Raw genomic sequence first — 6,663 nt, forward strand, 5'->3', positions numbered from 1 at the left:
CAATGGATTGCTTCACTTATTAAAGTGAACAACTCCTGTACTGTGTCTACCCTGCTGGTGCTATTGATCACAAAATAATTGGTTAAAACAACTTACATTTCCTTGTGCTTGCATTAAATTACTTTTAATAACGGATGAAAAAAATTGAAATAAATTAGAGCGTACAAGACAAAGCAATTTGGTGAAATGACCTTTTAATTGGAGGAATTGATTATTTCCAGATTAAAAGCAAGATATTTTCATTTCAAGATGAGAAGTAGAAATGTTTACCAAAAATCCAGGCTATTTAAGAATATCTTAAAATCTCATTGTTGATGACTTCGAGAGGGATGAATGGCACCCCTTCACAAAAGACTGAAGAATAAATACTCCCAAGCAATCTTCTTGAGACAATGGACTTGTGCATGGTCCCAGTTTGTAACGACGATTTGATTTATATTGCATATAATATTTACCAATGGACTAAATATTTGCTGTACAAAATAAAGTGCACCAAGTCAAAGCAAATGAGATATCAACCTTGTTTTAAATTAATCCTAAGAAATATAAGGGAAAGATAATTAGCAATTAGGCTCAGTGATGTGGGAGAAATATGACAGAGCCAAAATAAGCAAGTGATAAAATAAATGACGGTAGAACATTTCCCCCAAATAATAACCTACATGTTCTTTTCTGTAGAGACAAAGCAAAGCAAAAAAAAAAAAAAAAAAAAAAAAAAAAACCCTCAGACACCACCCTGTTTATAAATTCAAGTCTTGAAGCCTTGTAATCCAGGTATAAGGTCATAACCATGTATAAAATGTGGTTGAAGAAATGTTCTTTAAAACCAAACAACTGATGGAAGAATTATGCAGACGTTAAAGACGAGAGGGCCCTTGAGAATTCTCTTCACGCCTCTCAGAAACACACACACACACACACACACACACACACACACACACGAGCTGAGCATGTTTGCAATAAGAGAGGAGGTAATTAAAGGACCACAATTGTGACAAAATGGGGGTGTCCTTACTCACATATCAATCTTTCTAGGTGTAGGATGGTCTGCACACCCTAAACTTTGGCTCAGAATAAAGTGTTCATGCTAAAAACAACAGCAAAAACAAGGCCTATGTCTGGCATCAACATAAACAGAATCACCAGGCTTTTAAGAAATTTGTTACTTTTATTTTTTCTTTTTGTGCGAATGCATGCCATGTGCATGTAGGTGCTCGTGGAGGCCAGAAGAGGGCGTCTGATCCCCGGAAGCTGGCATTAGAGGCAGTTGTGAGCTGTTAATGTTACTGCCAGGGACCCAAATTCTGGAAAAGTAGGAGGCTGTCTTTACAGTGAGCCACCACTCCACCCCAAACTCCCCCGCACACACACACCTTTGACTTGTTATTCACATAATGCTTAATAAAGATGGTGCAGAGGGTTTCTTGTTATCACACTCAGAACCTTCACCTGGAAGATAATTAGGCAGTTAGCATTTTAACCACACTTTGTTTCTCTATTTATCTGAAGGAGAGGAAGAAGAGGAGGTAGCAGAGAAGCACAAAGAAGCAGAACAAGAGAAAGAAGGAGAGAGGCACGAGAGAAAGGATGTAAGAGAGAACAGATTTGGGTTTTAGTTTGCTACTCAAATTCCTATTTGGAAGAGATATTGATTTCCCAGGCTCCACATCAAGCTCTTTCCGGGACCAGCACAAACAATTTCTCAGTGTCTGTGGAAAGTGAACTCTTTGCTTTGCAAACATGAGTACCTCCACATCTCTAGAGTTCCCACAAAATAATAATAATAAAAAAAGCTGGGTATGGTGTCAATGCGCTTGTAATCCCAGTGCTAAGGAGGCAGAGATAGGCAGATTTCAGGGGCTAGATGGCCAGCCAGTCCAGCCCACGTGGCCAGTTCTGAGGCAGTGAGAGAACCTGTCCCAAAAACTAGATGGTAAACAGTGTCTGAGGAATAACATTTAACATTTGAGGTTTTCGTCTGTGTGCATGTATGTATACACACCTGTACCTGGACATAGAACACATACACACACACACACACACACACATGCACACATACATGCACACACACACACATGCACACACAATTGGAAATAGTTTTAAGACAAATCTGTGTGCATGTATGTACACACACCTGTACCTGGACATAGAACACACACACACACACACACACACACACACACACACACACACACACACAATTGGCAATAGTTTTAAGACAAATCAACTCATTGTGAAGACACTGGTTGACTTTGAACTCAGGACCTGATTCTTTTTTTTAATTGTCTTTTCACTTGAATATACAAACCCATTCCCATGCGGGGTGGGGTAATGTTGCCACAGGGAAAGATCTATAAATGTCAGATATGGTAAAACATAACTGCAGTCCGTGTTGTATGTCTGCTGGGGCTCAGTTCCACTGTTACATTGCACAGTATTTGTGTATAGCTCATACACACCCCCTTCTGTATACATTCCATCACTTCTAGACTTCACGTGGCACCTAAATCAACATCAGGGTTATGTATATAGCTGTTAAGCTGTATTGTTTAGTGAATAATAGAACTAGAAGTCGGTGCATACTCACCACAGATGTGATCATTGTAGGCTTTCAAGGTATTTGCCATCCGTGGTTGGTTGAATCCACCATACAGGAACTATGGACTCAGAAAGCCAATTATACTTGGTCAATTTTCTTACCATTGACCCTGGGTGGGTAGCGGGCAACGGCCAATATCTCAGATTCAGGAGAAGTTCAAACACATTTTTCAATATGATCAAATGGGAGGTTTCTCCAGGTCACACACATGACTTTAAACAAAACCCTCTCTGCTTTTCTAACTTTAATTAAAATAGACTAAATCAGAGAGAGGGCTCTCATAAAACAATCACAAAGCAAATATCACAAGAAAAGGTGCTGTGTTTGAAATGCTTTTTTATTTGTTCAAAGAAGAATTACATTTTATAGTGTCTATCTACTTGAACTTCCACAGACTCAAGAGTTTTAGTGTGCTTGAATCAAATGAGTCTTTGTCTTTTTGAGACCAGATCTTTTTAAATAAATAAGTAATAAACAAATAAATAACTTTTATGCACCTGGGTGTTTTGCCTGCATGTATGTCTGTGCACCAAGTGTGTGCCTGGTGCTCATGGAGGCCAGAAGAGGGAGTCAGATCCTCCGAAACTGGAGTTACAGATGACTGAACTGCCATGTGGGTGCTGGGAATTGAACCTGGGTCTTCTGGAAGAGCATCTGGTATTCCTAACTACTGAGTCATCTCTCTAGATCTTGGTGTGTGGCCCTGGCTGGCCTTGAACTCATGACCTCTCTGTTTCTGAGTGTTGAGATTGCAGATGTATTTTGCCATACCAGGCTGTGACGTGAAAGAATTCTTTTTTTTTTTTTTTTTTTCTTTTTTGACCGGGTTTCTCTGTGCTGCCCTGGCTGTTCTGGAACTCATTCTGTAGATAGACGAGGCTGGCCTCGAACTCACAGAGATCCGCCTGCTTCTGCCTGATGACTGCCGGGATTAAAGGCGTGCATCACCACCGCCCGGCTATGGAAGAATTCTTCTTTAAAATTTTTTTTTTTTTTTTGGGAAAGAATTCTTAATGTTGTGATGAGGTTTTGATTTTTTGTGTTTTTAATAAATAAACAGATCGTAATTTTAATGGAAGACTCTTTCAGTTTCCACATAGATTGTGACAGCTAGTTTTAGGCTAACGTAACACAAGCTAGAGTCATCTTAGAAGAGGGGAATCTCTGGGCTGGACAGATGGCTCAACAGTTAAGGGAATTGCCTGCTCTTCCAAAGGTCCTGAGTTCAATTCCCGGCAACCACATGGTGGCTCACAGCCATCTGTAATGAGGTCTGGTGCCCTCTTCTGGCCTGCAGGCCCACATGCAGACAGAAAACTGTATACATAATGAATAAAAAATAGATAAAAAAGAAGAGGGCATCTCAACTGAGAAAATGCCTTCATAAAATTGGGATGTAGGCAGGCCTATAAGACATTTTCTTTTTTAAAAATATTAATTAATTGATTAACTATTTTTTTAAAGATTTATTTATTGGTTATATACAACTTGTTTTCCTGCACACCAGAAGAGGGCATCAGATCTCATTACAGATGGTTGTGAGCCACCATGTGGTTGCCGGAAATTGAACTCAGGACCTCTGGAAAAGCAGTCAGTGCTCTTAACCTCTGAGCCATCTCTCCAGCCCCCCTGATTAACTATTTTTTTAAAAACATTCTTTTCTCATTTTACATACTAATCCCAGTTCCCACTTCCTTCCCTCCTCCGGCTCGTTCTACCTCCCCCACATCCACTCCTCAGAGAGGGTAAGTAAGGTTTCCCATGGGAAGTCACTATTTTCTTAATTAGTGATGGATGGGGGGGGCAGCTCTGGCCTGGTTATCTTGAGTTCTATAAGAAGACAGGCCATGGGGAGTAAACCAGTAAGCAGCGCTTGCCCCTGGCCTCTGCATCAGCTCCTGCCTCCAGATTGCTGCCCAGTTTGAGTTCCTGCCTTGGCAGAAGTTCTGCTTAGTTTTCTCAGTGGACTGTGACTTGGGATATGCACGCCGAATAAATCCTTTCCTTCACAAGTTGCTGTGGCTTGTGGTGTTTATTCACAGCAAAGGTAACCCTAACTGAGACAGAGATGAAGCAAAATGCGTTCATATTGAAGAGTTTGGAACTAACTAAAGTAATTTTAGAGCTTTCTAACTATGTGCAAAACTAGGTTGATATTGCATTAGCCAAGTACCTTGCAGCGGATGCCCAGATACCTGATTTTCAACTGAAGAGCACTACATTCTAGATAAGGCAGCCAACTGTATAAACACATTGTTTCTGTATGTTTCCCATCGCCTTGTTATTTTGGTACCCGCTGTTCAGAAAAAAAGATGAGGAAGGCTGAAGGAAGTAAAAATCAGTACAACACTGGGCTGCGTCTGAAGTGGGGGACTGTTAGGAGGCACAAAAAGGGGGTCCCCAAAGGGTATGCAAGGTGAGTTAATTGTTTCTTAAGTTCAGAAGGAAGTTTATTTAAATAGGATAGCATTTCGTTTAACTGAGATGAGATGAATAAGGTAAAGTAATGTCTGAGAGAAAAAGAAGGTTGTGGCTGAGTTTAGCCTAGTGAGTGGGAAGGGGCTGTTTAGAAGCCCTGTCCAATCACAGCCTGACCCAGCAAAGCAAAGCTTGGAGGGGAAGTATTTCGTGGTGGGTGCATGCCGCTGGAACAATTCTGGACAGGGTTCTCTCCGGACATCACTTCTTGTCTCAATGAAATGTCTACTTTAGGAGTGACATGCCCATTTCCCTGGTTTGTCTTTAAGACTTTCACCACAGAGAGAACTAACGAACTACATTCATATGATTGCAGAAGAGCAGAAGGCCAGAGGTCCTGGTGCTTCCCTGAACATCAGTGGCTCTCCAGTCAACACTGAGCCTCCAAGTCTTACTCACAGAGGAAGCAAGCGTCTGTGCGGGTTGACACCTAAGAAGTGGAACTGCTTCTTGCCCAGAGAGTGCAGCATCTCACTCATGGCAGAGCCCAGAGATAGTCTGAGAATATCATTGGGTGCTGGCCATTCTTCCAGTGTGGACCAATAGCAGAATCCTTGACAAAGCGTTCCTGACAACCAGTGATTGTGAATTGTATGGCACACATGTCCAGAATCCAACAGTAGAACTATGGTGAATTCCTGGTGTCTTGGGGAGATGCTACCCAAGTGAGGCCAGGACACATGAACAATGGGTTTGGGGCCAGTTGATCCTGGGTTGGATTTTTATTCTGCAAAGGGCTAGTATAACCATCAGTAGATACGAGATTTCAGAAACTCTTTTCTGTAAGAAAAAAAAAAGACATATGTTATATAAAATTACCACCAATTGTTCTCCCAGGCAAACACAGAAGCGTCAACTATACATCTATAAACCTGCATTAGTTTTCCTTGAACTCATTGAGATGTTTCTTTGACTCAGGGCAGAATCTGACAGTATTAATTCTTTTTCTTGATTACCTAATTTGAAAACTGGGTCTGAAGAATATTCAAGATTCTTCTAGATCACTCTTATAAAATGAATGATTAACAGACAGGAGGACCAATGGAACCGAATGAAAGACCCGGATATTAATCCACACGCCTTCGAACACTTGATTTTTGACAAAGAAGCAAAAAATATCAAATGGAAGAAAGAAAGCATATTTAACAAATGGTGCTGGCATAATTGGATATCAACATGTAGAAGAATGAAAATAGATCCATATCTATCGCCATGCACAAAACTCAAGACCAAATGGATCAAAGACCTTAACATAAAGCCAGCCACATGGAACCTTATGAGGAGAAAGTGGGAGGTACACTTGAACGCATTGGCACAGGGAACCACTTCCTAAATATAACCCCAGCAGCACAGACACTGAGAGAAACAATTAATAAATGGTACCTCCTGAAACTGAAAAGCCTCTGTAAAGCAAAGGACATAATCAACAAGACAAAACGACAGCCTACAGAATGGGAAAAGACCTTCACTAACCCCACATCAGACAGAGGTCTAATCTCCAAAATATACAAAGAACTCAAGAAATTGGTCATCAAAAGAACACATAATCTAATAAAAAAAATGGAGTATATACCTAAACAGAGAAT

The 6,663-nt window shown here is 40.7% G+C and overlaps 1 long non-coding RNA gene across 1 annotated transcript in view; it reads left to right on the forward strand.

Moving 5' to 3' along the window:
- The window catches only part of LOC125402329 (uncharacterized), a 30,405-nt gene extending 28,622 nt beyond the window's left edge, over positions 1–1,783 (forward strand). The window contains exon 3 of the long non-coding RNA XR_007232591.3: positions 1,510–1,783. This is a non-coding gene — a long non-coding RNA (uncharacterized LOC125402329). The remainder of the gene's footprint in view (positions 1–1,509) is intronic.
- Positions 1,784–6,663: the final 4,880 nt, after the last annotated feature.

This window comes from Myodes glareolus, chromosome 22 (genome assembly GCF_982192425.1).
Source record: "Myodes glareolus chromosome 22, mMyoGla1.1, whole genome shotgun sequence".
In the NCBI taxonomy this organism is placed as follows: Eukaryota; Metazoa; Chordata; class Mammalia; order Rodentia; family Cricetidae; genus Myodes; species Myodes glareolus.